This window comes from Canis lupus, chromosome 14, assembly GCF_003254725.2.
Source record: "Canis lupus dingo isolate Sandy chromosome 14, ASM325472v2, whole genome shotgun sequence".
NCBI lineage: Eukaryota > Metazoa > Chordata > Mammalia > Carnivora > Canidae > Canis > Canis lupus.
In genome coordinates, this window is record NC_064256.1 from 25,194,505 (window position 1) to 25,219,678 (window position 25,174).

The 25,174-nt window shown below is 34.2% G+C and overlaps 1 long non-coding RNA gene across 3 annotated transcripts in view; it reads right to left on the reverse strand.

Annotated features, from left to right (window-relative positions):
* LOC112674803 (uncharacterized) overlaps nt 1-24,136 on the reverse strand; it is a 167,615-nt gene extending 143,479 nt beyond the window's left edge. For all 3 annotated transcript variants that reach the window (XR_007401928.1, XR_004804763.2, XR_003145577.3), the window contains exons 1-2: nt 24,018-24,136; nt 4,063-4,125 (exon numbers count right to left, since the gene is read on the reverse strand). This is a non-coding gene — a long non-coding RNA (uncharacterized LOC112674803). The remainder of the gene's footprint in view (nt 1-4,062; nt 4,126-24,017) is intronic.
* Between the last annotated feature and the right edge of the window lie 1,038 nt (nt 24,137-25,174).

Genomic DNA, 25,174 nt, shown 5'->3' on the forward strand with positions numbered 1-25,174 from the left:
GATCCCAGAGTTTTCTTCTGAGAACCATCCTTTGGACACCTTCCAGAAAGAAGGCATCAGGATTTCATCAGAGTAAGTCCAAGGAACAAGGAGGGAGTAGTGTGGTTGTGACCCATCCTTCTTCTCCTTCCCAGTTCATCTATACTGAAGAACCCATGCTTCAGCGGAAAGGGGGAAAGACCCTGCTTTTGCTACAGAGAAAGAAATAGATGATTCTGCAACCATGATTACAATTTAAATTATCAAGTATGCTACATCTTAATGACCAAAGTTTCTGGACTGTTTTTAAAAATCTGCCTTAATTCTATTACAGGACAGGAAAGGAAAATATATCAAAGCTCTGGTGAAAGTGATGACTGTAGAAAAAAAATAATGATTTCAGGTTTATATTTCACTGATTTGAGACTCCTTAAAAAGCTGTTATAGATATGAAATAGGGACAAAACCAAGGAAAATGTCTCTTAGCATTTTTTTTTTTTACTACTGAAACCCCTAGAGCAAAGGATTAAAATAATGTACTACTTTTTTGCCTTAGCTTAACTAGTTTGAGTATAGGGTACTTCATACAACTTCCAATAAAGCAGCTTGACAGTTATTTGAAAAGTTGGCAGAAAAGAAAGAAACTGAGTGAAGGAGACAGGAAGAAAAGCAAACAAACAAACACAGGCGCTATTAAAACAAAACAAAAAACACCCAGCCAACCTGTTTTCCCTTCCTTTGCACATCTACCTTTCTACCAACTCTGATTTCATTAGCAATTTCATGTTTAGCATGTTGGTTACAGTAGCTAAGTGTTAATTGGCTATTTGGCATGTTATGCCAAGATGAACCTGATTAATTAAAAGAGGAAGCACTATCCTTTGAGCAACATGACTAGGGCACTGATGTTGATGCCTCAGGTTGAGTGTATAATGAGACTTGTAGCTTCAGGCAAAGGGATGCTGCATGCTTCCAGTCTCTGGCATCGCACCGAATTAAGTATTAGCTGTGTAGTGGACCCCTGCTTATCAGCAACCTTGCTATTACTCTCCCGACCCTGATGTGCATAAGCAATATTTTCATCCTCTTCCCAAGAGATTTATCTGGCTGTTGAAGTAGAAAATGAATATTTTACAGTTCACTTGTCTGATCAATTACCTACAAGCTGCTGCAGTATTTTATAGCCAGTGGGAGAGCTATGTAGGTGATGATAGAGAAATCTGGAGGGAATCTCTCAGCCAACTACACAAAAGGGAGTAAAACCGTGAATGAGCCATCAGTAACAGTTCTTTGTTCATACCAATCTAGCCAGAAATTACAGTGTAACCAATTAATGTACTTAAATGATAATCAGCAGAATGTGAATTCTAGAGGTGAGGAAACTTGACTGCTTGATTAGAGGATAATGAAGTGCAGAATGGTTCAAAACCAAGCCTTCTCAAGGCAACAACTGCCTTAGTCCTGCCATTTTTGTCTTCAGTAATTGGATGAAAATCTTTTTTTCAGTGACACTTTGGAAATTTAAAAAAAAAAAAGGTAAGTAAAACGTGCATATCTGAAAAAATGTTATGTTCCCAATCTTAAAGAAGGAATATTATCATTGTGAACTTTTGAGGAAACTTGAAAAATTTTAAGAATATCTTGAATCATTTTTATAATTTAATATTATTTTGCATGATCTTTACTGAACAGTTTAAAATGACTTTTTCAAAATAACTTATTTCAGCCTCTCAAAAAATATTCTAAAAGACTCTCACATGTATTAAAGTTAGCTTTCCTGGTTAAAAATATTTAAAAATCATATTATTGGAATGATATTTATTTTTTAACATAAATTTGTCTCAAGCTTTATAAACATATAGCTTAAATATTATGCAAGATATGAAATAAAAGAATGCCTGGAATCCACCATCTAGTTAACAAACTCCACTATTCTCTTCAAAATATAAAACTGACCTTGATGGACTGAAAATTATGTACTGCCTGGTAACTTAAAAAAAAAAGAAAAAGATCTGAGGATCTGAGGTTTCATTTTGTTTAACAGAGATAAATTTGAGTAGATTTAATTTAGTTACAGAGATAAGAAAAGGCATTTTCAATGACTAAATGAAAAGAATATTAAAGAAACAAGTATCCTAAATACACATTAATTTGAAAGTGATTTATTAATATTTGAAAGTGATTTACTAACATTTGAAAAAGTTATTCCTTAAAATTTTCATAATGAAATTTTTCTTACCCACCCAATAAAATATTCCATTAGACAATAACTTTAAATTGAAAAATTAAAAATATAAGGTTTATATCCAATAGACTACAGTATATGGGGAAATGATATGAAGATATAATGTATTCAAGAATTGGCATTTTTTTCCCTCATCCTATCAGTTTCCTTTTTTTTTTGTTTTGTTTTGTTTTTCTCTATTGTAGCTATTGAAAGAGAAGACAAATCTATATGAAGGAATAGATATTTTAACATCTATTTGATATTTGATATATTAAAAGTGATCTTGGACTAAGTATTTAAAACTTAAAATGAATTTTGTAGTACAATTTTAAATGGATTGTACTACAATCTTCTTGCATTATGTAAGGCTCAGAATATATTTTTTTAGGATATGAAAATTCGCTTACAAAGAAATTTTAAGTAGTAAGATTAACCTGTACCAGAGATTGCAATGTGTTTAAAAACAATATGAACTGATAAAAGATATGTGAAAAATAAATAGCACATCTAAAGCCCTTGATATAATGAACCTAACTCAAAAGTATTTGAGCAACTACAAAAATTATGGAGATTTTTATTTCTTTGCACAATATCAAAATGATTCTATCAGCTAGCTGATGCATTTTGGTCTTATTTCTAATCTACCTATTCATTTAGTGCTTTTGGCAAAAAACAAAAAGAAGGTCCATCAATCTTTGCTTTATTGATTTTATAACTAGGTCATTTTACCTCATTAGCTTTTGCTGCCTTTTGAGTTATTTTTTTTTCTGCATATTTCAAGTCCTTCCATTTCCTCTTTATTCTTTTCTGTTTTATTTTTCTCTCCTCAATAATAGAAGGATGATCAATTTATTGTAGAATACCTACTGCTTCTCCTATAGCAGTAAATAAGGACAACATGAAGCCCTTAGACTTTTTTAAGACTGTTCTGGCATTTAGTTAACAGTAAAATACATTATAAAATTAGTATCTGGTAGGTTATGTTTCTCAGATTTCAAGTCATATGTTATTAGATATATGTACTTTCTTAAAATACATCTCTCTCATTAAGTGATATTTGAAAGGCAAATTCATGGTTAATAATCCAAGGATAAAAGAGCCAATGAATGAAAAATACTCAGAAAATTGCCTGGCACATAATAAACATTATGCGTTTATGTTTATGAAATAAACATAAAGTTTAGCAGTTAAGGAGAAGATTGAACACACTTTCAACTTCAAAAGGACATTTTATGTTATACAATCTTAATTTGAAATAACCACTAACTAATGTTCCTGGGGGAAAATGGACATTTTTTGTGATTGGCCACTACAGAGTATGTGGAACCCATTTTTCACCTGTTGATCCTGCTGTCAAAATGGCCTTTGCTTCTGGCTCTTCCTCCCACTGATGGCCTCTTTGCATGAGGTACATTGACAGCCCAAAGCAGAGTCACCCAAAACCCAGGCCAACATAATAAAGCAGAACCTTTGAAGATACAATTCAGAAATGTGTAGTTTAAAATAAGCATACAGCCGATTCTTTTACGTGACTCTGACCACAGAAACATACCTTTTCTATTTTGTTTACTTTTTTTCTCTCACCCCCAAATCACCTTCCTGCTACCAGTTTTCTCTTCCATCAAAAATTAACGATAGATTGAGGAAATTATTACTTTCTCTAGAAAAAAATTACTTTTATATGCATTACTTTAATAGTGAAATAAAAGTTTCTATTTCCATATAAAGGAATTTTAGACATAGGCAAAAATGAGTGTTTAAGCCATCTCATTACAGCAAATTTTCTGATTTGTTAAACAAGTCCAACCCTGGGGTCCAATGGCCAGGCTGATACAACGACCATATACAATACCTACTTTTTCGTCTTCATGGAGTTGGACTGGTTCTCAAAAAGGGAACAGCGGGAGTCTAGACTGTATCTAAACAACAGGACATAACATAAGAATTGAAAGATCAGTTTACATTTTTAGTTCGGTTTCTAACATAGGATATATCTGAATAAAGTTTTGGCATACAACCCCTGAAATATATATTAAGAAAATCTCTAGTCTATGAAAAGAATATTTCTGTAGATTTCATAAAAGATTTATTGAAAATAATAATTTCTAGCACATTCACATCCCAAACAGTTCTGTATTATCTCTTTATTTTTACTCTGGTGAGCTAGTATAATTCTTTAAGAAATTTTTAACGTTTTCCTTTTTGCCTTGGTTGATAGGATGCATGGAATGATATGTTTTCTATAAACAATCTTATTCCTAAACTTATATTTTTGGGCAAAATTACCTAACTGATTTTTTCTTTCTTATTTTTCCCCTCTAATTGAAAAGTACAATGCTTTTAATATACTAGCTTTTTGTAAACAGAGAAATAGGAATAACAATAAGTGGTTAGATAGTCAAAGGAAACATCATTTTTTTCTTCTTCAAAATGGTGGTGAAAAAGCTAATGAATTATTTTTAAAACAACTTCAGATGGGACGCCTGGGTTGTTGAGCATCAACTGAGGCTCAGCAGTTGAGCATCCGCTCAGGCCTGTTCATGGAGTCTCAGAATAGAGTCCTGCATTGCGGTCCCTGCACGGAGCCTGCTTCTCCCTCTGCCTGTGTCTCTGCCTCTCTCTCTCTGTGTTTCTCATGAATAAATAAATAAATAAAATATTTATAAATAAATAAATAAATAAATAAATCAACTTCAGAAAAGGAAGCACTGTATAAATCCAAAATCATTTAGATATGAGAAAGATAATATGAATTTTCCAATAGTTTTTGCTTATTGCAAAACTATTGGTGAATGAAAATTCACCAACACAAAAAGGAGACTTATTTGTTACAAATTAAAACAACATTAAGAAATCATAATTACATTCTTACTGTATGACTGCAGTGTCCCATATAATTTAACTCTTTAGAACAATTTTTAGAAATTAACACCAGCAGAACAACTGATAATAATACCACCATGCATGTAAAAATTTGAAATGAAAAAAGCATTTTTAAAAAGAATCCGGTCTCTTTTTAACCAAGAAAGAAAAAAAAATCATTTTTCTGCTAGTTGTAAATAAGAAAAAATAATACTTTTAAAGGTAGGGAAAGCAAAGGAAGCCTTAAGGGAAGCAAAAGAGCTTTCACTAAGATGTTATGATTATTGTTTCCACATATTTTTATGGGAAATCAGATCCTGCTTTCAGTCTGATGAACTTGGGTACAAAAAAAGCCTGCACAAATAGATGGGATTTTAAGATTATGGTTTTATGGTTCAAGGATTTTTTTTGAAGATTTAGTTATTATGTTTAGAGAGAGAGAAGGAGAGAGAGCCAGAGGGAGGAGTAGAGGAAGAGGGTGAGATAGAAATCCAAGCTGACTCCATGATAAGCACAGAGCCCAACACGGGGCTCGATCTCACAATATTGAGATCTCTACTTGAGCTGAAACCAAGAGTTGGCTCCTTAACTGACTGTACCACTCAGATGTCCCAGGGTTTATTTATTCGTTTGCTTGTTTCTTCTGATTTTACAATAGAGCCCATTGTGTTATGAGGCAAATAGCATTTCTATGAGACAAAGTGCCACTAAGTCTCTACTTCACCTTTGTAGCTACAACAGCTCAACTGAGTTCTGGAAAAGCACAAAAAGAGAAATTTCCACAAATGAAAATCATATATATATATATATAAAAGAGAGAGAGAAGATATAAGATGTATTAAACAAACACCTACATAAAGAATATATATAACATGTATACACAAATACCTACAGATATGCTGCTAAATGTTTGGAATGTGAGCACTCTTTTCTTTATAAGGCAGGACCACTGCTGTATCATTTCTCCAGATTTATGTATTTTGCATAGAAAGAAAATTTTGCTCACTGAAAAGGTGATAATAGCCTGCATTATTCATTACTGGAATCACTAATTTTTTTCCTGTAATTTAGAAAATGAGGAGCAATGCTATCTTTAAATGACTTTGTATGGTCTCCTCTAACTCCACAGATCTGTGACTAGTTCAAATATAATTTGTTTTTATTTATTCATAGAATATATTCAAGATAAAACTAAATACGGATGATATCCTTTATTAGGAAAAAATGTTACTGTCTTTTTTTTGTTATTGCCTTTTTTTATAGATGCAAGATCTGCACAAAACAAATGCTGACATTTTAAAAAAAGATTTATTTATTTATTCAAAAGAGAGAGAGCGAGATCACTCATGCACAAGTGGGGGGAGGGACAAGGGAGAGAACCTCTCAAAGATTCAAAAATCTCTCAAAGAGCTCAAAGCTCTTTCCTCAGGGGCATCCATCCCACAACCCACAAGATTATGACCTGCTCTGAAATCACAAGCCAAAGGCTCAACCAACTGACCCACCCGGGTACCCCAAGAAATGTTGATAGTTAAATATCTAAAGTGAAAATCTTATTTTATCCAATCAAATGCTAAATAAACAAATAAAGAAATAGTTTTTATCCATAAACAAATTCTTGCAGAAAATAATTTGCTAAATTTTCAGGACCTCAGCAATTGAATCCTAGAAACTAAAACTTAGAGAAATAAAAATTGTAAACTATCTCATTGTAATTGTCCTGAACAATGAAAAATCACCTCTTGACGATATTTGTGTGTGTGTGGCTGTCAGTCAGACATCAAAGCCATTTTAATGAAATTCAAGTTTAAAAATATGTGAAACTAGTCATTTTATAAATATTTTTATTCCACCTTAATTTTTTAATTAAACATTTTATTTCAAGATTATTGTAGGTTCATATTGCAGTTGTAAGAAAAAATATGGAATATTGTAATAATACATTGTACTCTTTACCTAGTTTCCCCCCATGGTAATAGCTTACAAAACTATAATATAGTATCATGTCAAGGATGTTGACATTAAGAATCAATACAGAATACTTCCATCAAAACAAAGATTCTGGACAGCTCTGGTGGCTCAGTGGTTTAGCACAGCCTACAGCCCAGGGCATGATCCTGGAGACCCGGGATCAAGTCCCACGTTGGGCTCCCTGCATGGAGCTTGCTTATCCCTCTGCCTGGGTCTCTGCCTCTCTCTCTCTCTCTGTGTATCTCTCATGGATAAATAAATAAAATCTTTAAAAAAAAGAAAAAAGCTTTAACAAAAACAAAACAAAGATTCTTCATGGTGCATTTTTTTTCTTTTGCAAGTTTTTATTTAAATTCCAGTGATCTAACACCAATGTAATATTAGTTTCAAGTGTAGAATTTAGTGATTCATCATTTATCATGGTACATGGTATCATGTCATTCTTTATCATAAAGACATATCCATTTCCTTTTAATCCACATCCTTTCTTTAATTTATAGGCAACAACTAATCTATTCTCTATTTCTAGAATTTTGTCATTTCAAGAAAATTGCACAAATAGCATCATATCGGTATGTATCATTTTGAAGATTGCTTTTTTTCATTTGGCTTAATCTCCTGAAGATGTATCCATGTTGTTGCTTTATATCAGTTTTTTGCTCCTTTTTACTGATGGTAAGTATTCCATAATATGAATGTACCACAATTTGTTTAACCATGAACCCACTGAAAGATATTTGTATTATGTCTAGATTTGGGATATTACAAATAAAGATGATATAAACATGTATATACAAGTTGTAGGACCATAACAGGTTGCTGTGTTAAATACTTCCTCTACATATATTTATCATATCAGTGTTATAATTTTTTCTTCTACCGTGAAACATAATTTATAAAACTTAAGAGAAAATCTATTATATTTATCCATATTTTTTCTTACAGTATTCTTTCTTCCCTCATGATGTTTCAAGATACCATCGTTTATCCTTTCTTTTCTTACAGAATATTTTTAGCCATTCATTTAGAGTAATTTTGCGGGTGAAAACTTTTCATTTTCCTTTGTCTGATAATGTCTTGAAGTCTCCTTCATTCCAGAAGGATGCTTTTCTGGATATAGGATTCTGTATTGACAATTCTTTTCTTTTAGCTCCCAAAAAAAGACAACACTTCCTTCTAGCATCCATCACTTCTGATGAGAAATCTGATGATTGGCACTGTTCGTCCCCATAGGTAAGATATTATTTGGTTTTTCTTCATTGCTTCTATTTCTTTGCTTAGATTTTCTATTTCTTTACTGAGACTTTTTTCCCAAGCATATTCATAATTGGTTACTGATAAAAAATACTTTTAGGATAGATGCTTTAAAATCATTGCCAGCTGATTATAATAGCACTGTCATTTTGGTGTTGGCATTTATTGATTGTCCTTTTTTATTCAGTTTGAAATTTTGCTGGTTCCTGATATCATGAGTAGTTTTCTTAAGATTATTTATTTATTTATTTACTTGCTTGCTTACTTACTTACTTACTTATGGGAATGAGACAGAGAGAGTGAGACGAGGAGCAGAGGGAGAAGGAAAGGGAAAGAATCCCTCGCAGACTGCACACTGACCAGAGAGCCCAACATGGGGCTCAATCTCAGGACCCTGAGATCATGACCTGAGCCAAAAATCAAGAGTTGGACACTCAACAGACTGAGCCACCCAGGCGCCCCTGGTGAGTAATTTTTTAACTAAAACCTAGCCATTTGCGAAGTCATGTTATAAAACTCTGGACCTTATTTGACCTTCTATTTTCTGACTCCTTTTGACACTGCTCCAGCAGAGTAAGGGAAGGAGAGCTACATCTCATTATTGCCAGGTGGAAGTAGAAGTTGATATTCCCCACTCAGTTTCTATTGGTACCTAGGAGTGGGTCCTCATTACCGCTGAATGGAGTGGGAGTTTCAGATCCTCACTAAAAATAACTGATATCTCTCCTTGGCTGTGAGGTGTAGGAGTGTCTCTTTACTGCTTCTCATGACGCCTCCCCCAACCTCATCACCTCCAGACACTGTTGAAAGTCCCAACTCTGTCTTAGGCATCCTCTGACACCACACAAGCATGGAGGAGGAGGAGTGCACGTGTTACTGCTGGGTGGAAGTGGATATCCAGGGTTCCCCTGTCATCACTGACACTACAGGGGTCCTGGATGTTAGCACTCAAAGGGGATGAATGTTTCAGCTCCTTACATGTCTTATTCTGGCACCACTTTGGTCAGAGATAGGGGAAGAGAGCAAGTCTCATTGTGTCCTGATGATGGAGAAAGCTCAGGCCTCCCACTGGTCCTTTGCTGATGTGGGGTGGGGTCAGGTTATAGTGTGTTATGTGAGGTGTAACTCATGTGGAATGGTTACTGCTTAAAATTTTTCTATCTTGTTAGATTTCACTTTCCTTATTCTTTGGCTTAATAGGCTGGAAGGGATCAGGGGTACTTTTTAGTCCATGTCAATTGGTTTATCCAGGTTGTTGGCTTTTTCAGTTCTATGTTTAAGATATATAAGGTAAAAAGAAACTCACTGTGTGATTCTTTTGATTCTGAAGTTCTTAATCAGTAAGCTTACCCTCTCCACATGTCAGAATTTTCTTGTATTTATTTTATATATAAAGTCCAGGGCTTATATTTAAACTTGCCAGGAGAAAGGGAGGATAGCATTTCTACTCCATCTTGCTTGAAGAAGAAGCTCAAGACTCCTGATTCTGAGTATGATCTGAGATTATTGGCATGAAACTTAGTTGCAAAACCACTTTTTGTCTTATGCCTCTGACTTATTTTCTTCTGAGAGTCCTTCAGCATCACAATTTTCTTCCCATAGACTTTCTCATTAGAAAGAGAACATGTCATGTTGGGTTAAGTAAAAGTTATATACTCTTCCATATTCTAAGGCTTATAATGGCCAAAGGGTACTTGGTGGTTGGCTTCCCTATGATATTACAAAAGTTAAATATACTATCCTGCAGCCATAATTCTTCTCTTAGTCATCTATTAATCCATGATCCATACATTTATGAAATTTTTTACCCATATATTTCTGATTGGCGACATTGTCTTAACACAATAAAGTTATTAATAGTAGCAATTATACTACCACTGCTAATAAATGACCACTTTGTGCTAGACATTATACTATGTGGAAAGCATAATGAATGCATATTTTAAATTAATTTACACTTCAGTGGAGGAGACTAAATGCAAACAAGTAACTATAACACTGGAGTACACAAAATATAACTGAACATTGTCTTAAACGAATTAGAGGAATAATATTTCACATATAACATAAAATTTGGAAGTAAGCATCTCAAGGAACCCAGATTCCTTATGTCTTTTTATCCTGTTGCTTTAACAGATGATCTTGTTTCATAGTCAAAAGGGGAAAGCCAAAGGACAAATGAAGGTCCTAGAAATCCCATCAATGACTTCCACTTGTATCTCATCTATTCTGGGCCACTCCTAATTATAAAGGATTCTGAGATCAATGTATTTTTTTCTTCTTAAGATATGCATATGGCTATTGTAGAAAAAGCAGAGCCCTGTGACTAAGGAAAAAGAAAATAAATATTATTATAGGAGTAGGTAAGATTGTTATTGGAGATAAAAATTGGAGGGAACCTTACATTCCTTACTTTTCCTTTTCCTTACAGCATAATTTTGATGAGGTAGTGAAGCATAATTGGGAGTAAAGGTGTTTTTTCTAGAGGGAATGGCATATTCTAAGTTTCAAGCAGTTCTTGGGAAATGATAAGTATTCCTACAAAAACGTGTGAGGGAAGAGAAAATGACCATAAATATAAATAAAACCTTATTCTGGAGTTTGATTGTTGTGGACTTGATATAAAAAGAAAGTAGAATTTATTTTATAGGGATGAAAAAGTCTCTAAAAAGTTTTTTATAGGTGAGTGATATCGGGTCTGTGTTTTAGAAAGAGAAATGTAGTGATAGATCAGAAAATGAATTAGAGAAAGAACTTAATCAGTCCATCCTAATCTATCATTGGAAACTGAAGAAATCAATCTTTTATTTATGAGAGAGAAATAGAGAGAGAGAGTGAAAGCAGGGGTTGGAACAGAAAAGGAAGGAGAGGGAGGGGGAAAGAATCTCAAGCAGACTCCCCACCAAGTGCAGAGCCCATCGAGGGCTCAATCTCCATCTCATAACCTTGAGATCATGACCTGAACCAAAACCAAGAGTTGGAAGCTTAACCAACTGAGCCACACAGGTGCCCCTGATGCTTGATTATTTAGAAATAGTCTTCCCTAGGCTTCTGCAACTCTGTCACACCCTTCTTAAAGAGAAGTCACAGTGACATACAATATTCCAAGTCAGGCTTGCTGGTTTTTTGTTTGTTTGTTTGTTTTTTAAATGTAGACTACTGCTTTCTGATTTGGTTCTTACTCTTGCTAATGCTACTAAGCATTTTGTGTGATATTGTCTCTGATTCTACATTGAGCCTGTTAGAATATGTTGGATCTCTGAAAAATGTAGAGTTGATAAAAGGTTTTCTTTTTCTCAGTCCACAATATTTGATATTTCATTTGTCTGCAAGGTTGATCAGATTGTATCACCAGCAGTTCACGTATTATTTTGTTTTTTTTACTATATTCAGATCATTGTGTATAATAAAAGTTTCAAAGTTTTGATCTAGCTTCAAATATTGTACAAATTTATGATTGCATTTTTAAGAGACAGGGAGAAAGAGAGAGAGGGGTTAGGAAGAGGCACAGGAAGAGGGAGAGAGAGAATCTTAAGCAGGCTCCACACCCAGCATGGAGCTTGACCCGGGGCTTGATCTCAGGACTCTGAGATCATGACCTGAGCTAAAATCAAGAGTTGTACACTTAACCAACTGAGCTACTCAGGAGCCCCATCATTTTCATTTTAAAACATGTTTAAATATTTGAAAACATTATGAGTAAACTACACTCACAAATGTGGGCTTTAGGATCTGTTAACACATTGACTATTATTAACTTTTGTTGGCAGTTCAACTCATTTTTGTAAAACCCAGATAAAATTTTATTGCCATCCTTGAGCATATATTTATTTTTCCTGCGTACTATTAAGAAGTTTGTAGCTTTGCCCATATAATTCTTTTTATTTGGTCTGCATGACTCTTTTCTGCAAGCTTGTGTTATTTTATGGCAGACATGAAATGGACTTAATTAAATGCTAGGCAAATTCCATGCATACTCTTGAGAATTATATAGTAACAAGTGAACATATAATTTATTCTGTCCTAATAATGCTGCATTATATATTATAAATAGTTTTGGGGGTTATTGTACTTCTAGAATATATAAATTTTATATTTTTGATAAACATTCTGTCTAAATTTATGTTTACAAATGTTTGTTTTTCAAGCGTGGCATACAATTATTTTTTAAAGTTGATTCTGTCATATTTTAAAAACAAGAAATTTAAAAATAAAATTTCATTGTGACCAATGACTCTGACATGATTAAGCAGACTTAAGAACCAAGGACAATTTTTACTCTATCCTCACAGAGTATTTCTTCTACTGTATCAACAATTGTGATGTTTAGTAGCCTCAAAATTTTCATGTGAATTCACTCAAGCACAAGAAATTTGTTTTTTATGTTTTACATAAATGTAGATAAATACTGCCCAAATTCGAAGAACTTTATGTTATCACTTCTACACAATAGTGTTGTGGTCCCTACAATGTTACATATAATTTTGAAACATAAAATAAAGGTTGAAAAGGTGCACCTGGGTAGCTCAGTCACTTAGGGGTCTGACTCTTGATTTCAGCTCAGGCCATAATCTCAGGATCATGATATCAAGCTCCATATCAAGCTCTGCACTGGCCATGGTGTTTGCTTTTGATTCTTTCTCTCCCTCTGCCTCTGCCCCTGCTTGTAGTTTCTCTCTTCTCATCTGTCTCTCACTCTCAAAAAAAAAAAAAAAAAAAAAAAGAATGTAAACAATTCAAGCTTCTGCTTCCTTTATGCTTATTGTGAACAGCTTAGCTTTGCTAAAACAGACTTATGTAACAGATAGGGTGAGTTAAACTCATCACATTCGAAAAAGAGGCAGATACAATTAGGAAAAAAGATATTTAAATCCTAGATGTCTAACATTACAACAAATACATGCTAGGGATTGACTGAGAGGGAAACAGAATTAGTGCCATTGTCAGATAACCCAAAGCAGAAACGATTCCTAGAATGATCATCCAACAAGACTGATACTTTTTTCCAAAATCTGAAATTAAGTGTATCTCTGTTAAGCCAGATAACATTTGGGATAGTAGCCTACATTCCTTTTCCTTTCTGTTTCTGTTTCAGATTTTTCTTTTTTCCCATCAGCCCTGTGCTAACTATGGAAGTGGATGATGATAGAAAAAGATAAAAAGGCTGTTTGGTCCACATTAGTGGACCATTCCTCCCCTGCCATTCCCAGCTTCAACTATATTGGTCTTCTTGCTATTCCTAAAACTATCCAAGTCCAGCCTACTCCAAGGCCATTGCACTTACTATTTTTTTCTTCCCAAATTCTTTATTTTATTCATGCATTCTATTACTGCTTTTTCAAAAATCTTGTCTCATGTATCCCATTATAGTGCTTTATCTTCATAGAAATTCACATTATAAGAGGACATGATTAATATTTATTTGTTAAATTGCTATTTTCTGTCCCCCCCCCCCCAAGAATGTTAGTTTCATGAGGGCAGAGACTGTCACTTTGCTTACTGCTAAAATACCAGAGAAGTGTGGTTGGCATTTAGTAGGTATGTAAGTACTTTGTTTTGTTTTGTTTTGTTTTTGAGATTTTATTTATTTTTATGAGAGAGAGAATAAGCAGGGGTAGGTGATGGGTAGAAGGAGATGGATAAGTAGACTCCCTGTTAAGCAGAGAGCCCGACTTTGAGATCATGAGCTGAAGCTGAAGGCAGATGCTTAACCAACTGAGCCACCCAGGCACCCCAGTATGTAAATTCTTATTAACTAAATATTTCAGAAACTGTAGCCTTATAAAACTTGGGATATTTGAGTTTTGTGGGGTTTTTTCCCTTAAGAGGCAGACAGAAAAGAATAAGGCATTCTTATCCCTAGAGTTTAAAAAAAAAAAATGAAGAAGGAATGATGGGAGCAGGGAGTTAGTGAAGACAGGTGACCTGAGCCCTAAGACCCATAGTGAGTGCCAATGAGACCGGACGACTCCTGAGAAGGGATGTCTTTTGAGAGCTGTATCTTGGTATGCAAGAGTATAGATTCCCATGTGCAGATTCCCAAACCCTAACCCTCTATGCTCTAGCAAGTTTGTAGGTAGCAGAAGTACACACAGGATTTGAAAAGGGAAGTGGACTATTTCAGCAGTCACTAACAGAGCTCAAAGATCGAGGACAAGGGGTCGCAGATCTAAAACTCGCTGAAAAACTTAAGACACTTCTGAAGATATGAAGAAACACTCAACTGGTTAAGCTACTTCCACTCCAGTAAATGGGAGCTAGGAGTACAAATTGTTAGATTAAATATTTATATTCCCGTGCACTTGAATTTATCGGCTGAGATTCATAACTGCCTTATTCACAGTTCAATTGAATGAGAATACACGTATTTCTGATTTCCATTTTCTTGTTTTATACTGTATGTGCAGGTGCAGGTGAGGAGGATGCATTAATTTAAACACTTGACACTTAGACAACAGGAGAATTTTTTGTCTAGTGTTTGGATCAGTTTTTAACAACCATAAAGGATGTTGGCAAAAATGTAGTGACATCTGTACTGACAGTGTGAAAGTACTGAGGTCAACAACTGCCGAGATGGCAAGTAGGAATCTTTTGCCCAAATGTGTTCAAGTCAGCACCACATGTTGCAAAGAAATTATAGAAGCCAGCATCTTTCAAAAACAGTTTGGAGAAATGTCACAAAATTGTCAAATGTATTAACAATCTTATTAAATAGCAGACTTTTTCAGAAATATTTCCAGCAGGTGGGGGTTTAAGTATGTCATATGAGACAAAGGCATTATTTTTGCTGATGAAAACAATCCAGTTTGCTTAATATCTCATACACCTCATCTCTCCCAAACATGTTTGTATAATTCGTGTGGAATAGGTTAGATATTTTTATTTTTTCAATAAGCTCATTTTGGCAGTGGGGGATTGGAATGTTAAAGCACATTGTTGCAGATAAAATGTTAGTGAATGGATTCTGACAGAGTGCCTTGATTTAAGAGAATATTGGAGACATATTAATTAAATGCCAGTGACCTGAGATTTAATTTTTAAAATCACTCAATTTTTTTAATGTTTTAAGATATATTTGAAAAATTATTTTTCACCAAAAAAAGTTCCAACCTAGCTGAGGAGACTATTCTTCTATTCATTCTAAATGTTTCACTGATCAGAAAATGTAAGAAGTTATTAGAGGTTGCTATTGATTGAACTGTGAAAAAAAAAATCTGCTATCCAGGATCCTGCTACATTTTAAATGAAAAACATCCTGTGAATAGAACGCTGGCTGCTATTACTGCAGCTGTCTATCTAGGTATATTTGGATTTTTCTTTGTTCAATTAACCAAAACAAAATTACTAGATAAAATGGACATTAAGACTCATTTGTGCTTAATTTTTTTTTAAATGCAACATCTCCTAATCCAAATTTTTGGCTACTTCCCAAGATACTTTGTGGTTTCCCAAATATCTACATTTTTGATGACTTCATTTTATCTAAATAGTATAAAACCATACTTAGTGTATAGTGTTAGTATGTCACTTTTATTTCCTTTATTTTCTAGGGTTTTGTGTGAGATTTTAATGGAATGTTTCTGCTGCTAAAATAGTTTGAAAATCACTGTATATTTTTCATTTTGTCAGCTCACTTTTAGAATTTTATTCTTTAGATATTGTGATTGACTTTGAGCACTGGTGGTGAGAAAAATATAGGATATGGACACTGTTGTTTCTGGAACTTACAGTCTCACAGGGTAGACTATTCCACACATATTACTGTGAAATTACAACTGTCATAAGCTCTATAAAGAAAATGCACATGTCACATGACAGACTGTGATGGGGATTTTTAAATTAAGTCAGAAAGTCAAAGAAGGCTTGTTATAGGAAGCTTTGTCCCAGTGGAGGTCTAAGGGAATAACTTAAACTGGGCAGGGAACCCCTTATAGAATGAAGAGCATGCGCAGAAGGGATGTGTGGCTGCAAAGCCGTGATCAATGAGGTGGGACAGGAAGCAAAAGTTGAGATGAGAAGCAGCCAGGGTTCAAGTGAAAGAGTTTGTTCTTCATCCCAAGACCAATGAGTAGCCACTGAAGTCATTTCAGTAGGAAGTGATCTGATCATATATGAACTTCAAAGAAGTCACTCTGGCTTTATGAAGAGAATAAATTAGAGAAAGGGGAGAGAGAATGATGGAAGACAAAGGTAATATGCCATTGGAGTATACCTAATGAGAGAAGCTCAGGGTATGAAGATTTGAGAGAAGATAGTAGGCAGACTTGAGAATTTTTTTCAAGTGGTAAATAACAACAAACTAATCTTATGTATATAAAGAATTATTTGGGTTTGTTTATTGCTTGGGTTTTTAATTTGATTAACAGCATGGATGGTGATGCCATCCAACATCTTCCTAGGCCTCTGTTTCTTCTGGTATAAAATGTAAGGGTTGATTGCTAATGTCTGCAGGTCTAACACTACATGGTGGGCTAGCCAATTTGTGAAGATCTCAATAAAATCAACTTACCAATAATGTCCCATCAAAATCATCTTTCCTTAAGTGATGCATCATAGCCAATCTGACTCATATGAAAGAAACTAAAATAAAATAGGATTTCTATTTAATAATGTAAAGGTTAAAGTTAAAATGGATTTTTACAGAGTTTATTTTCAGAAAAATGAAATAATTTTTATCTCTCATTTTAAAGTGTCTCTGAGCTGTTGCCTTGTACTATTTTCAGCCATTTAATGCACTGCCTTCTTTGAGAAGTATGGAATCAGTCAGTTCCAGAAACACACCTGAGGCAAAAACAACCTCTAAAAGCTCCTAAACTTATTCATTTTGCTCCAGCAACCCTTTGAAGAGCTTAAAATTCTTAATCAATATTTGCTTGAGGTTTTGAGAATGATGACATTTGCATAGTTACAGTATAGACTTTATACTGTATGCTTTACCTGTTGAATATACCTGTACTCAGCCATGTTTGCCTTTACAGTAATTATCATGTTGACCGTGGAAAATGAGAAAGTAAGCCTTGGTGAAAGGCATATTATCAGCTTCCCTACTAGAGATTGCAGACACAGCATGAAAATAAAGCTGACATAGTTATAATCTCTTTAATACCTTCTAAAAATGTACTTTCATTCTAATTTCTAAACTCCTACCTCTCCTTAAATGATATTTAGAAATACAAAAACATGGCCAAAAAGGAACACTAGTGGCATATATTTGTTTTTCAATCTGCTTAGCTGTCCATACACTTAAGATTATATTTAATTACTTCTGAAAATATTTATTGTCTCATTTCATAAATCTTTATGTTAAACTATACACTCTATGTTAAGTAATATACATAGAGATGAATATTCTGACCAAATCTTTCTTGTGTGGAGAGGCCCTGGCATTAACCAATCAGTAACCTGCTATTCAACATGAATTTAGGATAGAAGATTTCCTCTTTGTGATGAATTTTGTATTTTCCTAGTTAAGGGGGGGCAGTTTGCCTGCCTTTAAATAAATGTGGTCATGTAACTTGTTAAACATGCCTTTCCAAGTTCTTTCTAAAGAAGCAGGACAGTATAGACAGGAAACACTAGGCAAAGAGTCAAATAACATCTTTTTACTGCAAGTTGTGTAAGCTCCCCAAGTTTCAGTGTCCTCATAAATAAAATAGGTATAATATTTTTCCTGCTTACCTTATAAAATGATTTTGAGAATCAAATAAGATAATAATATAAAATCACCAAAAAGTGTAAAGTGCCACAGTAGTGAGATACATCATCATTTTTAATAAGGAAGCCTTTTATTATATACAAAATGCAAGCTTATTGGTTTTATTATTACACAATTATGAAATTATTGATGATTATTACATTAGCTTCTTATGACTGCTGTAACAAACTACCACAAACTTGGCAGTGTAAAAAGATCACAAATTGATTCTCTAATAGTTCTGGAGGCTGAATAGTTCTGGAGCTTCACTGGGCTGGTTCCTTCTAGAGGCTTTAGAAGTTCCTTTCCCTTCCCTTTTCTGCTTTTGGAGGCCATCTGTGCTCTAGCCAATGACCCCTTCTTTACATCACTCCAACCTCTTGTTCTGTCATCAAGTTCCCTTTCTTCTTCTCTAGTCAAATCTTCTGCTTCCTGCTTCTAGGGACCTTTCTGATTATGTTTAGGGTTCATCATGATAATCAATAATAATATCCTCATCACAAGAGCCTTATTTTAATCACATCTGAAAAGTCCCTTTTGCCTCTAATATCTTATTTGCAGGTTTCCAAGGAATAGGGTGTGGATGTATTTGGGGCCATTATTCAGGATACTCCAATTATTAATAGATTATCATGGTAGCCAGAAACCAGCAAGAATAGGGAGTCAGGTGAATGCAGCTAGTTATTGTTCATGGGAACATTTGCCTGAAGTTCATTGCCCTAGGGCAGTAAGAGGCTCCCAACCTGAGGACAGAAAAATCCCTAGAACCTACTCAATATAAAAATTCATTGCTCCACTCATCAGTAGACATTAAAATGATCAATACTGCAATGCAGGCAGTCCTAAAATGTTTTCACATGTAAATGGGCTTCTTGTTAGGAAGGCCAAGAGTGGCTGAGTCCCCACAGGGGAGGGGAGGGCCAAATCACTGGAGGCAACTGTAGAATGAAGCTCCGCACTCCCAGCCCCACTTTATAACTTCAAGAGTGTTGTCTGCTTTAGGTATTAGACTTCCAATATGCTTTTAGTTTAATAAAGGGCAATGGAAATACAATAATAATAATAGTAGTAGTAATTACTTGAAACGGCTATTCTGAAACACTATGATTCTGTTCAGCAATACCTTAACAAGCTATGAGTGAGGAACTTCTTTTCATATGTAAACATTAATGGTTATAGGACACCCTTAAAGGGACTATACACTGACCCACATATAATCATTCTAATACTTCTTTTCTTTAAAAGCACTACCTAGTCAGAGAGATTTGAGGTTTTGTTTTTGGTGTTTCGTAATTTTTTTTTTTTTTTTAGGATTTATTTAGTTCAGAGAGAAAGAGCCTGCACACACACAGGCAAGTAGGGAGAGGGTCAGAGAGAAAGGGAGAAAAAAATCTCAGACTCTGCACAGAGCCTAGTATCCCACACAGGACTCCAGCCATCCCACCACCCTGAGATCACGACCTGAGTTGAAATCAATAGTCATTCACTTAATCAACTGAGCCACCTAGGCTCCCCTTGCTTTTTTTTTTTTTTTTAAATTTCACTGTTCCCTAGTAATCAGTTATGATAATGGGTCTTATTAAAATTCAAAGGTAAACAGAAGTGATGAACAAGTTACAGTTCTTTTCAATGGCTTAATTTCTAAATGAATTCTTACATGGTTAGGCCTATGCTGGCAAAGCAATAGTAGCCTAAGTGGCTTAAAAGTAAATTAGCATCTTTCTCATCCCGCCCACCATTCACTTAAATTCTTAATCACAAACAAACAAACAAAAAAATTCTTAATCACAGCCAAAATTCGATGGAATTATAGGTAAAACAATAATCACAGGGCAGTTTTTCAATTTGTATACAAACTACATTGTTTTTAAAATTTATCTCAGAAGTTCATGAAATCCTAATATATGAATTAGAAATAGCTAAGTCAAGTTCATAAAATTCAAATGCTTGCCTTTAACTTTTCTCTATATTGGCTATATAAATGTGTGATTATTTGCTAAAAAAAAAAAAAAATCAACAGTTGCTCATAGACTAAGAAATCTAACCTTTGCAATTTCTGTTTTGGAAAAAAAATATAAACTCCGGACTATGCATGACAAATAGGCCAAAAGCCAAGAAACATATAACATATGTTTTATGTTCAATATAATATATAGATTGACAGCTTTTATTCTTTCTGGGTTTTTCTCTGTTCTCTACAAATGAATCCCATTTCTGACTTTCACTGCTCATCACTTCTGAGCCTTCTTAACACGATTTCAACCTGAGACCGTTTCCCCTCAACTTACACATTTTCCTGTCTTTAGCAATATTTTATGATTCTCCCAGGCTTCAAAGCTATGAAAATGAGTCATTTCTAACTTTTACCTGTTCTTCATGCAAAGGTGCTGGTAGACTTCAAACACCCTTCCTTTTTTTTTTTAAAACATACTGAGATTTTTATTTTATTTTCAATTAGTGATGCCATCACTCTGGACAGAACCCTTATCACTCCTTACTTTGGCTTTTTCAATGCTCAGTTAATGTAAATGCTCAGGCTTAACTCACCTTGCCAGCCAATTATCATACAAATTCTCTTTAAATATTGATCTTGTCATCTTACTCTTAAAAATGCTTCATGGTTGTTCCCCAACTCCATCACCATGTTTTTGAGTCCTTTGGTTTTGAACCTCAATGCATTGCTACTCCCATAGCTCATACTTACTCAGACACAGGGAATTTTAATTTTCCATGGCCCTAAATCCATGTCTCTATTTGTGTTGCTTTATTTTGTTGTGATGTCATTCTCCTTTTAAAATTACAAGGAATTCAGATTCTATATAGTCTTCCTTAATGTTTGGAGTATTTTACACAGCATGAAACACCAACCTGGCGGTCAAGACTGAAGCAGTACTTGAGTATGGCTTACTTGGAGTACTCTATGTGACAGGTGGCTGATTCTTCACAACTACCCAGGCTTTGCATAGAAATCAGATAAGTTAGTAGATGATGTCATTGTGCTAATTTTGCTGATGATAATCACTCAGTTTCAGAATGAGATTTTTGCCTGAGTTTTGAAACTATATATATGTATTTCTTCATTTTCATTACTAAAAATAACTTAAATACAGCCAACAGATTTAGGCAAACACTTGTTTTCATAGCATTTCTAAGTCATCATTTGAAAAGATCAAGTTCATTATATATTTTTAACATTTTTATAAGTTAAATAAATTTATAAAATGTATTAGACTACTAAAAATGTATGGTGCAAAATCTTACCAATTTCAAGAAAATGTTTAAAAATTAGAATAGGTTTATTAACTTGCTTCAAAATTTCAGAACTATCAATAAAAGATTATAAATGTGAGACTATTGGAGTCTAGGTTATGAGTTTTAAGCTGTGAGATGTTTAGCTATAAAGACCATAGGTTTTAATATTTCAAATGTTCCTCAAAAATTTCCTAAAGGAATCAAGTTGCCTTCTTGAAGACACCTTATATAAATATAGGCACTACAGTTACAGAATGAACATTTATCCCCTCTATAACCAATGCCCTATCATTAAAGTCAGTAAAACTGAGATTGTTTTGAAGAATGCAAGTAGTTATACTTGGAATTTACAAAATTGCTTTCAAACTGCACTCCTTCCTTCTCTAAATTAACTCTTCTGATGGATTTTTTTTTTTTCTGGCATCTTTTTCTGCTTCCTTAAGCTATAATTAGTCATTGAAAATTGTCTTAGTGCATGCCTGGAAGACATTATAAACCCCAGTCATAGTTCTTCCTCCTTGTTAAGAAAGGTCTCTTTCTGAATGATATAATCTCAGTAACCTAATGACCAGAAAGCGATTTTGGAACATCATGACCACTATTCCTCTTTACAAGGCTGTAGCAGTAACACAGATACAAAATTATTTGCACTGTGTCCTTTTAAAGATAGTGGTGAAGTAGAAGTACAGCTAGTAAATCCAGAACAAAAACTCACCTAATTGTGTACATTTTGGTGAACAGAAAAAAATAATCCTATTTTAATAAGCATTTTGTGTCTGCATACAGTTACAAAACTAATAAACTATAAAGGTTGATAAAATTGAAACCAGTCATTTGAAATGTATTTGCAGTTACATCGACACTCATTTCCAGTTTCAGGCTAAAGCAACATTCAAATGTTAGATATTTTATATCTGCAATTTTGAGAGGAAATGCTGAATCGGTTTAAAGTAGCTTCAAAGATGTAGACACTCATGTGGGAATTAATTGGCATGAACGAGAAGGAAAATTGCTGAAATGATTTACATTTACCTGTTTATAAAATCCCCTGGGTTTCACACTAAACATTATGTAGGGCTTAGTTGTAACTTTGAGCATTTTTTCCCATTAATCACAACTAAAACACAGAAGTTCTGACAATAACAAATATGGAATGTATCCCATTTTCTCTGTGTAGTTGTGATGAGGAAAGCAATATAAAGTAAAGCATGTAAAGTCAGTGAGTCGCCATATAAAGAGAACAAATCAGAAGTAGGACAATTTTCTTCAGCAGTCCAAACTCATAAAATCAGATTTTCTGTGTCCTAATTTGGGAAACAGATTTTACTATAGGTGAATGCTTCAGTCTTTGCTTTCAAACATGATACCCTTTAGTTTGTAATTGCTGAGTATCCTACAATTGCTAACTCTTGTTGAGCCTCCCACCAGACCATACCTAATAAGAGCTGATTAACATGTAATATATATCCTCCACTAGAAATCAGACTCTTCATTTGATTTTTTGCTCTCACCCTGATGTGTATCAGAGTACTTTGCAATAAATTATTACTAAATAAAAAGAAAGTTATAATAAACAAGAATTATAGCCTTCCCAAATAATCTTTCTAAAATTTTCAAACTGATCTTAATCTTTCTCTCTTAGCAAACCACCAATGTATAATGAATCGTATTTTAAGTTTTAAAGAAAACGAATTAAACAGAATAACCAAGATATGTGTTCCTAATAGCTAATGAAACAATAAGAGGAGACTTTAAATAAAAAAAGACACAGAACACATAGGAGATAAACCACATGTAAATGACTACTAATAAGAATAAATAATAAAACAAATAAATTATGCCTTATGAATTTAAGAATATAAAATGTACATATTTTATTCTTTCCTATGGTATTTTGTGCTATTTTTCTCTCTTATGTTCAGGTTTGTGTGAGTCTAGAACTGCAAATACTGTCACCAATATTGCTTTCACCAGTCTCTCTACTCATGTCATAGTTTGATGAAGTTCATTTTCTAGTAGATTGCTGAGTAAGGGCTCATGGTTAAAGAATTTTCTGAGTTTCTAAATGACTAAAATAATTCTCCATACCGTTGGTATTTTAAGGACAGCTTATCTAGTGATAGTCTCTTGTTTCACAATTTCTTTGATGGGTTTTTCCTTGCTTTGCATGCTGCTTTTGCCAGAATTATGCCAATTTAATTCTCTTACCCTTGTATGTTATTTGATCTCATTTGTCTGAAAACTTTGAGGATTTTCTAAATCTTTAAGCTCTATAGTGTTTAATAGGATATGTCTCAGAGTTGATCATTTCAGTTCTTCCATTTCTAAAAATGTATTCTGCATGTATATTCATATGGTGAGCAGAACTTTTTATACAGAGCTAATCTTGTAAGCAATACTTGTGTTAGCACAAGATTGGAAACAACATAAATGTCAACCAATACTTGACTGATTAAATAAATTATTATACATCCATAGAGTGGAATAATCTATACCTATTTTAAAAAATGACAGGCTTTTATGTTCTGAGGCAAAACTGTATCCACAATTTATCCTATTCACCTTATTCCAATCTGACTTCTATTCCCTTAGCTCCACTGAAACGGCTCTTGTCAAAGTTACCAAAGATTTTCATGTTGCCAAAATCAATGGATCCTTTTCTGTCTTTATCTTACCCTACCTATAAATGATTTATCTCTCAATTAGCCACTGCTGCTTTTCTTCAACATTTTCTCCTTGAGATTTTGTGATACATGCTGGCATTTCTTTTCTCCATACCTTATCATTTCTTCTCATTCTTCTTTATAGGTTTCTCATCCACTCAACTTGTAAATATTGGCGTGCCTCAGAACTCAGTCCTGCTTCCCCCAATTGTCCCCATAAGCACTCCTCCCTAGAGATCAAAATCATTAAACAGAATTGAAATCACAATTACACATGTCACTCTCAAGCCCAGAATTCTTCCTTAACATTCCATTGCACATGTTATAAAATCCAAAGGCCTTACAAAACCTAGAGGATGTAAATACCTCGGAGCCAGGCTGTCGCTCCATCCTCATCTCCTTTATTCCTTCCCGACACCACCATCCACAATGATCCAGAAACACTGCCTTATAACATTTCCTGAGACACATCGTACTCTAGCATCAGAAATTTATACCTGTTATTATCTTTTCCTGAAATGCTCTTTCCATGGCCTCTCAGTGGCACTTTTTATACATCAGAATTGAGTTTAAATGTCACCTCATGAGAAAAAACTTCGCTACCACACACTAAAGGATTGCTTTAGCCTCCAGTGTGGGATATGTGTACATTAGGGGGAGGACAAAATAGATGATCCATTGGGCTACAGGGAAAAAATACTACATTGTTGATTTGTATTTATTTTTACTACATCATTTCAATTATCTACAGTGTGTATATTTTACAATATTTATATTACAAAATAATTGTATACATTCATACATGTACATGCAATTATGTATACATTTAAACAAATATGCTTCTACAAGCGGTGTACAGAATTTTTAGTTACTACGTGTACTTGGTAATGTATGTTAAAAACCACTACTCTTGGGGCGCCTGGCTGGCTCAGTCGGAAGAACACGTGACTCTTGATCTCGAGGTTGTGAGTCCACACTGGGCATAGAGATTACTTAAATAAATAAAACTTTAAAAATATTCTTTAGGGGATCCCTGGGTGGCTCTGTGGTTTGGTGCCTGCCTTCAGCCCAGGGCGTGATCCTGGAATCCAGATATCGAGTCCCACATTAGGCTCCTTGCATGGAGCCTGCTTCTCCCTCTGCCTGTGTCTCTGCCTCTCTCTCTCTCTCCTCTGTCTCTGTGTGTGTTTCTTTTTTTTTATTTTATTTTTTTAATTTTTTATTTATTTACGATAGTCACACACAGAGAGAGAGAGAGAGAGGCAGAGACAC